The 12730-nt window shown below is 39.0% G+C and overlaps 23 non-coding genes across 23 annotated transcripts; all 23 read left to right on the top strand.

Moving 5' to 3' along the window:
- Nucleotides 1-147: 147 nt before the first annotated feature.
- Trnav-aac (transfer RNA valine (anticodon AAC)) lies at nt 148-220 on the top strand. The gene has a single exon. It is a non-coding gene; the product is annotated as a tRNA-Val (tRNA).
- A 479-nt stretch (nt 221-699) lies between these two features.
- Trnad-auc (transfer RNA aspartic acid (anticodon AUC)) lies at nt 700-773 on the top strand. The gene has a single exon. It is a non-coding gene; the product is annotated as a tRNA-Asp (tRNA).
- Nucleotides 774-1531: 758 nt separating this feature from the next.
- Trnav-aac (transfer RNA valine (anticodon AAC)) lies at nt 1532-1604 on the top strand. The gene has a single exon. It is a non-coding gene; the product is annotated as a tRNA-Val (tRNA).
- Nucleotides 1605-2086: 482 nt separating this feature from the next.
- Nucleotides 2087-2159, top strand: Trnav-aac (transfer RNA valine (anticodon AAC)). The gene has a single exon. It is a non-coding gene; the product is annotated as a tRNA-Val (tRNA).
- A 203-nt stretch (nt 2160-2362) lies between these two features.
- Nucleotides 2363-2435, top strand: Trnav-aac (transfer RNA valine (anticodon AAC)). Its single transcript has one exon. It is a non-coding gene; the product is annotated as a tRNA-Val (tRNA).
- A 203-nt stretch (nt 2436-2638) lies between these two features.
- On the top strand, nt 2639-2711 carry Trnav-aac (transfer RNA valine (anticodon AAC)). Its single transcript has one exon. It is a non-coding gene; the product is annotated as a tRNA-Val (tRNA).
- Nucleotides 2712-3190: 479 nt separating this feature from the next.
- Trnad-auc (transfer RNA aspartic acid (anticodon AUC)) lies at nt 3191-3264 on the top strand. Its single transcript has one exon. It is a non-coding gene; the product is annotated as a tRNA-Asp (tRNA).
- Nucleotides 3265-4858: 1594 nt separating this feature from the next.
- Trnav-aac (transfer RNA valine (anticodon AAC)) lies at nt 4859-4931 on the top strand. Its single transcript has one exon. It is a non-coding gene; the product is annotated as a tRNA-Val (tRNA).
- Nucleotides 4932-5135: 204 nt separating this feature from the next.
- Nucleotides 5136-5208, top strand: Trnav-aac (transfer RNA valine (anticodon AAC)). Its single transcript has one exon. It is a non-coding gene; the product is annotated as a tRNA-Val (tRNA).
- A 481-nt stretch (nt 5209-5689) lies between these two features.
- Trnav-aac (transfer RNA valine (anticodon AAC)) lies at nt 5690-5762 on the top strand. The gene has a single exon. It is a non-coding gene; the product is annotated as a tRNA-Val (tRNA).
- A 203-nt stretch (nt 5763-5965) lies between these two features.
- Trnav-aac (transfer RNA valine (anticodon AAC)) lies at nt 5966-6038 on the top strand. Its single transcript has one exon. It is a non-coding gene; the product is annotated as a tRNA-Val (tRNA).
- Nucleotides 6039-6517: 479 nt separating this feature from the next.
- Nucleotides 6518-6590, top strand: Trnav-aac (transfer RNA valine (anticodon AAC)). The gene has a single exon. It is a non-coding gene; the product is annotated as a tRNA-Val (tRNA).
- Nucleotides 6591-6793: 203 nt separating this feature from the next.
- Nucleotides 6794-6866, top strand: Trnav-aac (transfer RNA valine (anticodon AAC)). Its single transcript has one exon. It is a non-coding gene; the product is annotated as a tRNA-Val (tRNA).
- A 757-nt stretch (nt 6867-7623) lies between these two features.
- Nucleotides 7624-7696, top strand: Trnav-aac (transfer RNA valine (anticodon AAC)). The gene has a single exon. It is a non-coding gene; the product is annotated as a tRNA-Val (tRNA).
- Nucleotides 7697-8455: 759 nt separating this feature from the next.
- Trnav-aac (transfer RNA valine (anticodon AAC)) lies at nt 8456-8528 on the top strand. Its single transcript has one exon. It is a non-coding gene; the product is annotated as a tRNA-Val (tRNA).
- Nucleotides 8529-9008: 480 nt separating this feature from the next.
- Trnad-auc (transfer RNA aspartic acid (anticodon AUC)) lies at nt 9009-9082 on the top strand. Its single transcript has one exon. It is a non-coding gene; the product is annotated as a tRNA-Asp (tRNA).
- A 481-nt stretch (nt 9083-9563) lies between these two features.
- On the top strand, nt 9564-9636 carry Trnav-aac (transfer RNA valine (anticodon AAC)). The gene has a single exon. It is a non-coding gene; the product is annotated as a tRNA-Val (tRNA).
- A 481-nt stretch (nt 9637-10117) lies between these two features.
- Nucleotides 10118-10190, top strand: Trnav-aac (transfer RNA valine (anticodon AAC)). Its single transcript has one exon. It is a non-coding gene; the product is annotated as a tRNA-Val (tRNA).
- A 482-nt stretch (nt 10191-10672) lies between these two features.
- On the top strand, nt 10673-10745 carry Trnav-aac (transfer RNA valine (anticodon AAC)). Its single transcript has one exon. It is a non-coding gene; the product is annotated as a tRNA-Val (tRNA).
- Nucleotides 10746-11225: 480 nt separating this feature from the next.
- Nucleotides 11226-11298, top strand: Trnad-auc (transfer RNA aspartic acid (anticodon AUC)). The gene has a single exon. It is a non-coding gene; the product is annotated as a tRNA-Asp (tRNA).
- A 202-nt stretch (nt 11299-11500) lies between these two features.
- On the top strand, nt 11501-11573 carry Trnav-aac (transfer RNA valine (anticodon AAC)). Its single transcript has one exon. It is a non-coding gene; the product is annotated as a tRNA-Val (tRNA).
- A 202-nt stretch (nt 11574-11775) lies between these two features.
- On the top strand, nt 11776-11848 carry Trnav-aac (transfer RNA valine (anticodon AAC)). The gene has a single exon. It is a non-coding gene; the product is annotated as a tRNA-Val (tRNA).
- A 478-nt stretch (nt 11849-12326) lies between these two features.
- On the top strand, nt 12327-12399 carry Trnav-aac (transfer RNA valine (anticodon AAC)). Its single transcript has one exon. It is a non-coding gene; the product is annotated as a tRNA-Val (tRNA).
- Nucleotides 12400-12730: the final 331 nt, after the last annotated feature.

The raw sequence follows: 12730 nt of genomic DNA, 5'->3' as shown, positions 1-12730 counted from the left end.
CCATTCCAACTTTTACAGTAGATATAACTAAATAGATAGTAGTCAGATAGGCCATTCTCTCCAAATGCGTATTAAAATAATAGCAAAAATTCAGCTGATTAAATTGATTTTCAACTGAGAATTTTCTAATATATTGAGCACATGTGCGTGCCCATGGTGTAGTGGTTATCACATCCGCCTAACACGCGGAAGGTCCCAGTTTCGAGACCTGGTGGGCACAGCTAAGTTCTCTCATTGTGGAAGACGCATTTTTTTGTTACGGAATCGTTCATCTGTCCATTCCAACTTTTACAGTAGATATAACTAAATAGATAGTAGTCAGATAGGCCATTCTCTCCAAATGCGTATTAAAATAATAGCAACAATTCAGCTGATTAATTTGATTTTTAACTGAGAATTTTCTAATAGATTGAGCATATATGCGTGCCCATGGTGTAGAGGTTATCACATCTGCCTAACACGCGGAAGGTCCAAGGTTCGAGACCTGATGGGCACAGCTAAGTTCTCTCATTGTGGAAGACACATCTGTTTGTTACGGAATCGTTCATCTGTCCATTCCAACTTTTACAGTAGATATACCTAAATAGATAGTAGTCAGATAGGCCATTCTCTCCAAATGCGTATTAAAATAATAGCAAAAATTCAGCTGATTAAATGGATTATTAACTGAGAATTATCTAATATATTGAGCACATGCGCGTGCCCATGGTGTAGTGGTTATCACATCCGCCTATCACGTGGGAAGGTCACAGGTTCGAGACCTGATGGGCACAGCTAAGTTCTCTCATTGTGGAAGACGCATTTTTTTTGTTACGGAATCGTTCATCTGTCCATTCCAACTTTTATAGTAGATATAACTAAATAGATAGTAGTCAGATAGGCCATTCTCTCCAAATGCGTATTAAAATAATAGCAAAAATTCAGCTGGTTAAATGGATTATTAACTGAGAATTTTCTAATAGATTGAGCACATGTGCGTGCCCATGGTGTAGTGGTTATCACATCCGCCTAACACGTGGGAAGGTCCCAGGTTCGAGACCTGGTGGGCACAGCTAACTTCTCTCATTGTGGAAGACGCATTTTTTTTGTTACGGAATCGTTCATCTGTCCATTTCAACTTTTGCAGTAGATATAACTAAATAGATAGTAGTCAGATAGGCCATTCTCTCCAAATGCGTATTAAAATAATAGCAAAAATTCAGCTGATTAAATGGATTATTAACTGAGAATTTTCTAATATATTGAGCACATGTGCGTGCCCATGGTGTAGTGGTTATCACATCCGCCTAACACGCGGAAGGTCCCAGTTTCGAGACCTGGTGGGCCCAGCTAAGTTCTCTCATTGTGGAAGACGCATTTTTTTGTTACGGAATCGTTCATCTGTCCATTCCAACTTTTACAGTAGATATAACTAAATAGATAGTAGTCAGATAGACCATTCTCTCCAAATGCGTATTAAAATAATAGCAATAATTCAGCTGGTTAAATGGATTATTAACTGAGAATTTTCTAATAGATTGAACACATGTGCGTGCCCATGGTGTAGTGGTTATCACATCCGCCTAACAAGCGGAAGGTCCCAGGTTCGAGACCTGGTGGGCACACCTAAGTTCTCTCATTATGGAAGACCCTTTTTTTTTTGTTACGGAATCGTTCATCTGTTCATTTCAACTTTTGCAGTAGATATAACTAAATAGATAGTAGTCAGATAGGCCATTCTCTCCAAATGCGTATTAAAATAATAGCAAAAATTCAGCTGATTAAATGGATTATTAACTGAGAATTTTCTAATATATTGAGCACCTGTGCGTGCTGATAGTGTAGTGGTTATCACATCCGCCTAACACGTGGGAAGGTCCCAGGTTCGAGACCTGGTGGGCACAGCTAACTTCTCTCATTGTGGAAGACGCATTTTTTTGTTACGGAATCGTTCATCTGTCCATTCCAACTTTTACAGTAGATATAACTAAATAGATAGTAGTCAGATAGGCCATTCTCTCCAAATGCGTATTAAAATAATAGCAAAAATTCAGCTGATTAAATTGATTTTCAACTGAGAATTTTCTAATAGATTGAGCATATGTGCGTGCCCATGGTGTAGTGGTTATCACATCCGCCTAACACGCGGAAGGTCCCAGTTTCGAGACCTGGTGGGCACAGCTAAGTTCTCTTATTGTGGAAGACGCATTTTTTTGTTACGGAATCGTTCATCTGTCCATTCCAACTTTTACAGTAGATATAACTAAATAGATAGTAGTCAGATAGGCCATTTTCTCCAAATGCGTATTAAAATAATAGCAATAATTCAGCTGGTTAAATGGATTATTAACTGAGAATTTTCTAATAGATTGAACACATGTGCGTGCCCATGGTGTAGTGGTTATCACATCCGCCTAACACGCGGAAGGTCCCAGGTTCGAGACCTGGTGGGCACAGCTAAGTTCTCTCATTATGGAAGACGCATTTTTTTGTTACGGAATCGTTCATCTGTCCATTCCAACTTTTACAGTAGATATAACTAAATAGATAGTAGTCAGATAGGCCATTCTCTCCAAATGCGTATTAAAATAATAGCAAAAATTCAGCTGATTAAATTGATTTTCAACTGAGAATTTTCTAATATATTGAGCACATGTGCGTGCCCATGGTGTAGTGGTTATCACATCCGCCTAACACGCGGAAGGTCCCAGTTTCGAGACCTGGTGGGCACAGCTAAGTTCTCTCATTGTGGAAGACGCATTTTTTTGTTACGGAATCGTTCATCTGTCCATTCCAACTTTTACAGTAGATATAACTAAATAGATAGTAGTCAGATAGGCCATTCTCTCCAAATGCGTATTAAAATAATAGCAACAATTCAGCTGATTAATTTGATTTTTAACTGAGAATTTTCTAATAGATTGAGCATATGTGCGTGCCCATGGTGTAGAGGTTATCACATCTGCCTAACACGCGGAAGGTCCAAGGTTCGAGACCTGATGGGCACAGCTAAGTTCTCTCATTGTGGAAGACACATCTGTTTGTTACGGAATCGTTCATCTGTCCATTCCAACTTTTACAGTAGATATACCTAAATAGATAGTAGTCAGATAGGCCATTCTCTCCAAATGCGTATTAAAATAATAGCAAAAATTCAGCTGATTAAATGGATTATTAACTGAGAATTATCTAATATATTGAGCACATGTGCGTGCCCATGGTGTAGTGGTTATCACATCCGCCTATCACGTGGGAAGGTCACAGGTTCGAGACCTGATGGGCACAGCTAAGTTCTCTCATTGTGGAAGACGCATTTTTTTTGTTACGGAATCGTTCATCTGTCCATTCCAACTTTTATAGTAGATATAACTAAATAGATAGTAGTCAGATAGGCCATTCTCTCCAAATGCGTATTAAAATAATAGCAAAAATTCAGCTGGTTAAATGGATTATTAACTGAGAATTTTCTAATAGATTGAGCACATGTGCGTGCCCATGGTGTAGTGGTTACCACATCCGCCTAACACGTGGGAAGGTCCCAGGTTCGAGACCTGGTGGGCACAGCTAACTTCTCTCATTGTGGAAGACGCATTTTTTTTGTTACGGAATCGTTCATCTGTCCATTTCAACTTTTGCAGTAGATATAACTAAATAGATAGTAGTCAGATAGGCCATTCTCTCCAAATGCGTATTAAAATAATAGCAAAAATTCAGCTGATTAAATGGATTATTAACTGAGAATTTTCTAATATATTGAGCACCTATGCGTGCCGATGGTGTAGTGGTTATCACATCCGCCTAACACGTGGGAAGGTCACAGGTTCGAGACCTGGTGGGCACAGCTAACTTCTCTCATTGTGGAAGACGCATTTTTTTTGTTACGGAATCGTTCATCTGTCCATTCCAGCTTTTACAGTAGATATAACTAAATAGATAGTAGTCAGATAGGCCATTCTCTCCAAATGCGTATTAAAATAATAGCAATAATTCAGCTGGTTAAATGGATTATTAACTGAGAATTTTCAAATAGATTGAGCACATGTGCGTGCCCATGGTGTAGTGGTTATCACATCCGCCTAACACGTGGGAAGGTCACAGGTTCGAGACCTGATCGGCGCAGCTAAGTTCTCTCATTATGGAAGACCCTTTTTTTTTGTTACGGAATCGTTCATCTGTCCATTTCAACTTTTGCAGTAGATATAACTAAATAGATAGTAGTCAGATAGGCCATTCTCTCCAAATGCGTATTAAAATAATTGCAAAAATTCAGCTGATTAAATTGATTTTTAACTCTGAATTTTCTAATAGATTGAGCATATGTGCGTGCCCATGGTGTAGTGGTTATCACATCCACCTAACACGTGGGAAGGTCCCAGGTTCGAGACCTGGTGGGCACAGCTAAGTTGTCTCATTATGGAAGACCCTTTTTTTTTGTTACGGAATCGTTCATCTGTCCATTTCAACTTTTGCAGTAGATATAACTAAATAGATAGTAGTCAGATAGGCCATTCTCTCCAAATGCGTATTAAAATAATTGCAAAAATTCAGCTGATTAAATTGATTTTTAACTCTGAATTTTCAAATAGATTGAGCACATGTGCGTGCCCATGGTGTAGTGGTTATCACATCCGCCTATCACGTGGGAAGGTCACAGGTTCGAGACCTGATCGGCACAGCTAAGTTCTCTCATTATGGAAGACCCTTTTTTTTTGTTACGGAATCGTTCATCTGTCCATTTCAACTTTTGCAGTAGATATAACTAAATAGATAGTAGTCAGATAGGCCATTCTCTCCAAATGCGTATTAAAATAATAGCAAAAATTCAGCTGATTAAATTGATTTTCAAATGAGAATTTTCTAATAGATTGAGCATATGTGCGTGCCCATGGTGTAGTGGTTATCACATCCGCCTAACACGCGGAAGGTCCCAGGTTCGAGACCTGGTGGGCACAGCTAAGTTCTCTCATTGTGGAAGACACATTTTCATTTTTACAGAATCGTTCATCTGTCCATTTTAACTTTTACAGTAGATATAACTAAATAGATAGTAGTCAGATAGACCATTCTCTCCAAATGCGTATTAAAATAATTGCAAAAATTCAGCTGATTAAATTGATTTTTAACTCTGAATTTTCTAATAGATTGAGCATATGTGCGTGCCCATGGTGTAGTGGTTATCACATCCGCCTAACACGCGGAAGGTCCCAGGTTCGAGACCTGGTGGGCACAGCTAAGTTCTCTCATTGTGGAAGACACATTTTCATTTTTACAGAATCGTTCATCTGTCCATTTTAACTTTTACAGTAGATATAACTAAATAGATAGTAGTCAGATAGACCATTCTCTCCAAATGCGTATTAAAATAATTGCAAAAATTCAGCTGATTAAATTGATTTTTAACTCTGAATTTTCTAATAGATTGAGCATATGTGCGTGCCCATGGTGTAGTGGTTATCACATCCGCCTAACACGTGGGAAGGTCCCAGGTTCGAGACCTGGTGGGCACAGCTAACTTCTCTCATTGTGGAAGACGCATTTTTTTGTTACGGAATCGTTCATCTGTCCATTCCAACTTTTACAGTAGATATAACTAAATAGATAGTAGTCAGATAGGCCATTCTCTCCAAATGCGTATTAAAATAATAGCAATAACTCAGCTGGTTAAATGGATTATTAACTGAGAATTTTCTAATAGATTGAGCACATGTGCGTGCCCATGGTGTAGTGGTTATCACATCCGCCTAACACGCGGAAGGTCCCAGGGTCGAGACCTGGTGGGCACAGCTAACTTCTCTCATTGTGGAAGACGCATTTTTTGGTTACGGAATCGTTCATCTGTCCATTCCAACTTTTACAGTAGATATAACTAAATAGATAGTAGTCAGATAGGCCATTCTCTCCAAATGCGTATTAAAATAATAGCAATAACTCAGCTGGTTAAATGGATTATTAACTGAGAATTTTCTAATAGATTGAGCACATGTGCGTGCCCATGGTGTAGTGGTTATCACATCCGCCTAACACGCGGAAGGTCCCAGGTTCGAGACCTGGTGGGCACAGCTAAGTTCTCTCATTCTGGAAGACCCCTTTTTTGTTACGGAATCGTTCATCTGTCCATTTCAACTTTTGCAGTAGATATAACTAAATAGATAGTAGTCAGATAGGCCATTCTCTCCAAATGCGTATTAAAATAATAGCAAAAATTCAGCTGATTAAATGGATTATTAACTGAGAATTTTCTAATATATTGAGCACCTGTGCGTGCCGATGGTGTAGTGGTTATCACATCCGCCTAACACGTGGGAAGGTCCCAGGTTCGAGACCTGGTGGGCACAGCTAACTTCTCTCATTGTGGAAGACGCATTTTTTTGTTACGGAATCGTTCATCTGTCCATTCCAACTTTTACAGTAGATATAACTAAATAGATAGTAGTCAGATAGGCCATTCTCTCCAAATGCGTATTAAAATAATAGCAATAACTCAGCTGGTTAAATGGATTATTAACTGAGAATTTTCTAATAGATTGAGCACATGTGCGTGCCCATGGTGTAGTGGTTATCACATCCGCCTAACACGCGGAAGGTCCCAGGGTCGAGACCTGGTGGGCACAGCTAACTTCTCTCATTGTGGAAGACGCATTTTTTGGTTACGGAATCGTTCATCTGTCCATTCCAACTTTTACAGTAGATATAACTAAATAGATAGTAGTCAGATAGGCCATTCTCTCCAAATGCGTATTAAAATAATAGCAATAATTCAGCTGGTTAAATGGATTATTAACTGAGAATTTTCTAATAGATTGAGCACATGTGCGTGCCCATGGTGTAGTGGTTATCACATCCGCCTAACACGCGGAAGGTCCCAGGTTCGAGACCTGGTGGGCACAGCTAAGTTCTCTCATTCTGGAAGACCCCTTTTTTGTTACGGAATCGTTCATCTGTCCATTTCAACTTTTGCAGTAGATATAACTAAATAGATAGTAGTCAGATAGGCCATTCTCTCCAAATGCGTATTAAAATAATAGCAAAAATTCAGCTGATTAAATGGATTATTAACTGAGAATTTTCTAATATATTGAGCACCTGTGCGTGCCGATGGTGTAGTGGTTATCACATCCGCCTAACACGTGGGAAGGTCCCAGGTTCGAGACCTGGTGGGCACAGCTAACTTCTCTCATTGTGGAAGACGCATTTTTTTGTTACGGAATCGTTCATCTGTCCATTCCAACTTTTACAGTAGATATAACTAAATAGATAGTAGTCAGATAGGCCATTCTCTCCAAATGCGTATTAAAATAATAGCAATAATTCAGCTGGTTAAATGGATTATTAACTGAGAATTTTCTAATATATTGAGCACATTTGCGTGCCCATGGTGTAGTGGTTATCACATCCGCCTAACACGTGGGAAGGTCACAGGTTCGAGACCTGATCGACACAGCTAAGTTCTCTCATTATGGAAGACCCTTTTTTTTTGTTACGGAATCGTTCATCTGTCCATTTCAACTTTTGCAGTAGATATAACTAAATAGATAGTAGTCAGATAGGCCATTCTCTCCAAATGCGTATTAAAATAATAGCAAAAATTCAGCTGATTAAATTGATTTTCAAATGAGAATTTTCTAATAGATTGAGCATATGTGCGTGCCCATGGTGTAGTGGTTATCACATCCGCCTAACATGCGGAAGGTCCCAGGTTCGAGACCTGGTGGGCACAGCTAAGTTCTCTCATTGTGGAAGACACATTTTCATTTTTACAGAATCGTTCATCTGTCCATTTCAACTTTTACAGTAGATGTAACTAAATAGATAGTAGTCAGATAGGCCATTCTCTCCAAATGCGTATTAAAATAATTGCAAAAATTCAGCTGATTAAATTGATTTTTAACTGAGAATTTTCTAATATATTGAGCATATGTGCGTGCCCATGGTGTTGTGGTTATCACATCCGCCTATCACGCGGAAAGTCCAAGGTTCGAGACCTGATGGGCACAGCTAAGTTCTCTCATTGTGGAAGACGCATTTTTTTTGTTACGGAATCGTTCATCTGTCCATTCCAACTTTTACAGTAGATATAACTAAATAGATAGTAGTCAGATAGGCCATTCTCTCCAAATGCGTATTAAAATAATAGCAATAATTCAGCTGGTTAAATGGATTATTAACTGAGAATTTTCTAATAGATTGAGCACATGTGCGTGCCCATGGTGTAGTGGTTATCACATCCGCCTAACACGTGGGAAGGTCACAGGTTCGAGACCTGATCGGCGCAGCTAAGTTCTCTCATTATGGAAGACCCTTTTTTTTTGTTACGGAATCGTTCATCTGTCCATTTCAACTTTTGCAGTAGATATAACTAAATAGATAGTAGTCAGATAGGCCATTCTCTCCAAATGCGTATTAAAATAATAGCAAAAATTCAGCTGATTAAATTGATTTTCAAATGAGAATTTTCTAATAGATTGAGCATATGTGCGTGCCCATGGTGTAGTGGTTATCACATCCGCCTAACACGCGGAAGGTCCCAGGTTCGAGACCTGGTGGGCACAGCTAAGTTCTCTCATTGTGGAAGACACATTTTCATTTTTACAGAATCGTTCATCTGTCCATTTCAACTTTTACAGTAGATATAACTAAATAGATAGTAGTCAGATAGGCCATTCTCTCCAAATGCGTATTAAAATAATTGCAAAAATTCAGCTGATTAAATTGATTTTTAACTCTGAATTTTCTAATAGATTGAGCATATGTGCGTGTCCATGGTGTAGTGGTTATCACATCCGCCTAACACGCGGAAAGTCCAAGGTTCGAGACCTGGTAGGCACAGCTAAGTTCTCTCATTGTGGAAGACGCATTTTTTTGTTACGGAATCGTTCATCTGTCCATTCCAACTTTTACAGTAGATATAACTAAATAGATAGTAGTCAGATAGGCCATTCTCTCCAAATGCGTATTAAAATAATAGCAAAAATTCAGCTGGTTAAATGGATTATTAACTGAGAATTTTCTAATATATTGAGCACATGTGCGTGCCCATGGTGTAGTGGTTATCACATCCGCCTATCACGTGGGAAGGTCACAGGTTCGAGACCTGATGGGCACAGCTAAGTTCTCTCATTGTGGAAGACGCATTTTTTTTGTTACGGAATCGTTCATCTGTCCATTTCAACTTTTACAGTAGATGTAACTAAATAGATAGTAGTCAGATAGGCCATTCTCTCCAAATGCGTTTTAAAATAATTGCAAAAATTCAGCTGATTAAATTGATTTTTAACTGAGAATTTTCTAATAGATTGAGCATATGTGCGTGCCCATGGTGTAGTGGTTATCACATCCGCCTAACACGTGGGAAGGTCCCAGGTTCGAGACCTGGTGGGCACAGCTAACTTCTCTCATTGTGGAAGACGCATTTTTTTGTTACGGAATCGGTCATCTGTCCATTCCAACTTTTGCAGTAGATATAACTAAATAGATAGTAGTCAGATAGGCCATTCTCTCCAAATGCGTATTAAAATAATAGCAAAAATTCAGCTGATTAAATTGATTTTCAAATAAGAATTTTCTAATAGATTGAGCATATGTGCGTGCCCATGGTGTAGTGGTTATCACATCCGCCTAACATGCGGAAGGTCCCAGGTTCGAGACCTGGTGGGCACAGCTAAGTTCTCTCATTGTGGAAGACACATTTTCATTTTTACAGAATCGTTCATCTGTCCATTTCAACTTTTACAGTAGATGTAACTAAATAGATAGTAGTCAGAAAGGCCATTCTCTCCAAATGCGTATTAAAATAATTGCAAAAATTCAGCTGATTAAATTGATTTTTAACTGAGAATTTTCTAATAGATTGAGCATATGTGCGTGCCCATGGTGTAGTGGTTATCACATCCGCCTATCACGTGGGAAGTTCACAGGTTCGAGACCTGATGGGCACAGCTAAGTTCTCTCATTGTGGAAGACGCATTTTTTTGTTACGGAATCGTTCATCTGTCCATTCCAACTTTTACAGTAGATATAACTAAATAGATAGTAGTCAGATAGGCCATTCTCTCCAAATGCGTATTAAAATAATAGCAATAACTCAGCTGGTTAAATGGATTATTAAATGAGAATTTTCTAATAGATTGAGCACATGTGCGTGCCCATGGTGTAGAGGTTATCACATCCGCCTAACAAGCGGAAGGTCCAAGGTTCGAGACCTGGTGGGCACAGCTAAGTTCTCTCATTGTGGAAGACACATTTTCATTTTTACAGAATCGTTCATCTGTCCATTCCAACTTTTACAGTAGATATAACTAAATAGATGGTAGTCAGATAGGCCATTCTCTCCAAATGCGTATTAAAATAATAGCAATAATTCAGCTGGTTAAATGGATTATTAACTGAGAATTTTCAAATAGATTGAGCACATGTGCGTGCCCATGGTGCAGTGGTTATCACATCCGCCTAACACGTGGGAAGGTCACAGGTTCGAGACCTGATCGGCGCAGCTAAGTTCTCTCATTATGGAAGACCCTTTTTCTTTGTTACGGAATCGTTCATCTGTCCATTTCAACTTTTGCAGTAGATATAACTAAATAGATAGTAGTCAGATAGGCCATTCTCTCCAAATGCGTATTAAAATAATAGCAAAAATTCAGCTGATTAAATTGATTTTCAAATGAGAATTTTCTAATAGATTGAGCATATGTGCGTGCCCATGGTGTAGTGGTTATCACATCCGCCTAACACGCTGAAGGTCCCAGGTTCGAGACCTGGTGGGCACAGCTAAGTTCTCTCATTGTGGAAGACACATTTTCATTTTTACAGAATCGTTCATCTGTCCATTTCAACTTTTACAGTAGATATAACTAAATAGATAGTAGTCAGATAGGCCATTCTCTCCAAATGCGTATTAAAATAATTGCAAAAATTCAGCTGATTAAATTGATTTTTAACTCTGAATTTACTAATAGATTGAGCATATGTGCGTGCCCATGGTGTAGTGGTTATCACATCCGCCTAACACGCGGAAAGTCCAAGGTTCGAGACCTGGTAGGCACAGCTAAGTTCTCTCATTGTGGAAGACGCATTTTTTTGTTACGGAATCGTTCATCTGTCCATTCCAACTTTTACAGTAGATATAACTAAATAGATAGTAGTCAGATAGGCCATTCTCTCCAAATGCGTATTAAAATAATAGCAATAACTCAGCTGGTTAAATGGATTATTAAATGAGAATTTTCTAATAGATTGAGCACATGTGCGTGCCCATGGTGTAGTGGTTATCACATCCGCCTATCAAGCGGAAGGTCCCAGGTTCGAGACCTGGTGGGCACAGCTAAGTTCTCTCATTATGGAAGACCCTTTTTTTGTTACGGAATCGTTCATCTGTCCATTTCAAGTTTTGCAGTAGATATAACTAAATAGATAGTAGTCAGATAGGCCATTCTCTCCAAATGCGTATTAAAATAATAGCAAAAATTCAGCTGGTTAAATGGATTATTAACTGAGAATTTTCTAATATATTGAGCACATGTGCGTGCCCATGGTGTAGTGGTTATCACATCCGCCTAACACGCGGAAGGTCCCAGGTTCGAGGCCTGGTGGGCACAGCTAAGTTCTCTCATTATGGAAGACCCTTTTTTTGTTACGGAATCGTTCATCTGTCCATTTCAACTTTTGCAGTAGATATAACTAAATAGATAGTAGTCAGATAGGCCATTCTCTCCAAATGCGTATTAAAATAATAGCAATAACTAAGCTGGTTAAATGGATTATTAACTGAGAATTTTCTAATAGATTGAGCACATGCGCGTTCCCATGGTGTAGTGGTTATCACATCCGCCTAACACGCGGAAGGTCCCAGGTTCGAGACCTGGTGGGCACAGCTAAGTTCTCTCATTATGGAAGACCCTTTTTTTGTTACGGAATCGTTCATCTGTCCATTTCAACTTTTGCAGTAGATATAACTAAATAGATAGTAGTCAGATAGGCCATTCTCTCCAAATGCGTATTAAAATAATAGCAAAAATTCAGCTGATTAAATGGATTATTAACTGAGAATTTTCTAATATATTGAGCACCTGTGCGTGCTGATGGTGTAGTGGTTATCACATCCGCCTAACACGCGGAAGGTCCCAGTTTCGAGACCTGGTGGGCACAGCTAAGTTCTCTCATTGTGGAAGACGCATTTTTTTGTTACGGAATCGTTCATCTGTCCATTCCAACTTTTACAGTAGATATAACTAAATAGATAGTAGTCAGATAGGCCATTCTCTCCAAATGCGTATTAAAATAATAGCAATAATTCAGCTGGTTAAATGGATTTTCAACTGAGAATTTTCTAATAGATTGAGCACATGTGCGTGCCCATGGTGTAGTGGTTATCACATCCGCCTAACACGCGGAAGGTCCCAGGTTCGAGACCTGGTGGGCACAGCTAAGTTCTCTCATTATGGAAGACGCATTTTTTTGTTACGGAATCGTTCATCTGTCCATTCCAACTTTTACAGTAGATATAACTAAATAGATAGTAGTCAGATAGGCCATTCTCTCCAAATGCGTATTAAAATAATAGCAACAATTCAGCTGATTAAATTGATTTTCAACTGAGAATTTTCTAATAGATTGAGCATATGTGCGTGCCCATGGTGTAGAGGTTATCACATCTGCCTAACACGCGGAAGGTCCAAGGTTCGAGACCTGATGGGCACAGCTAAGTTCTGTCATTGTGGAAGACACATCTGTTTGTTACGGAATCGTTCATCTG

Source organism: Argiope bruennichi, chromosome 7 (assembly GCF_947563725.1).
Source record: "Argiope bruennichi chromosome 7, qqArgBrue1.1, whole genome shotgun sequence".
Taxonomy (NCBI): Eukaryota; Metazoa; Arthropoda; class Arachnida; order Araneae; family Araneidae; genus Argiope; species Argiope bruennichi.
This window is presented reverse-complemented; position numbering and strand designations above follow the sequence as displayed.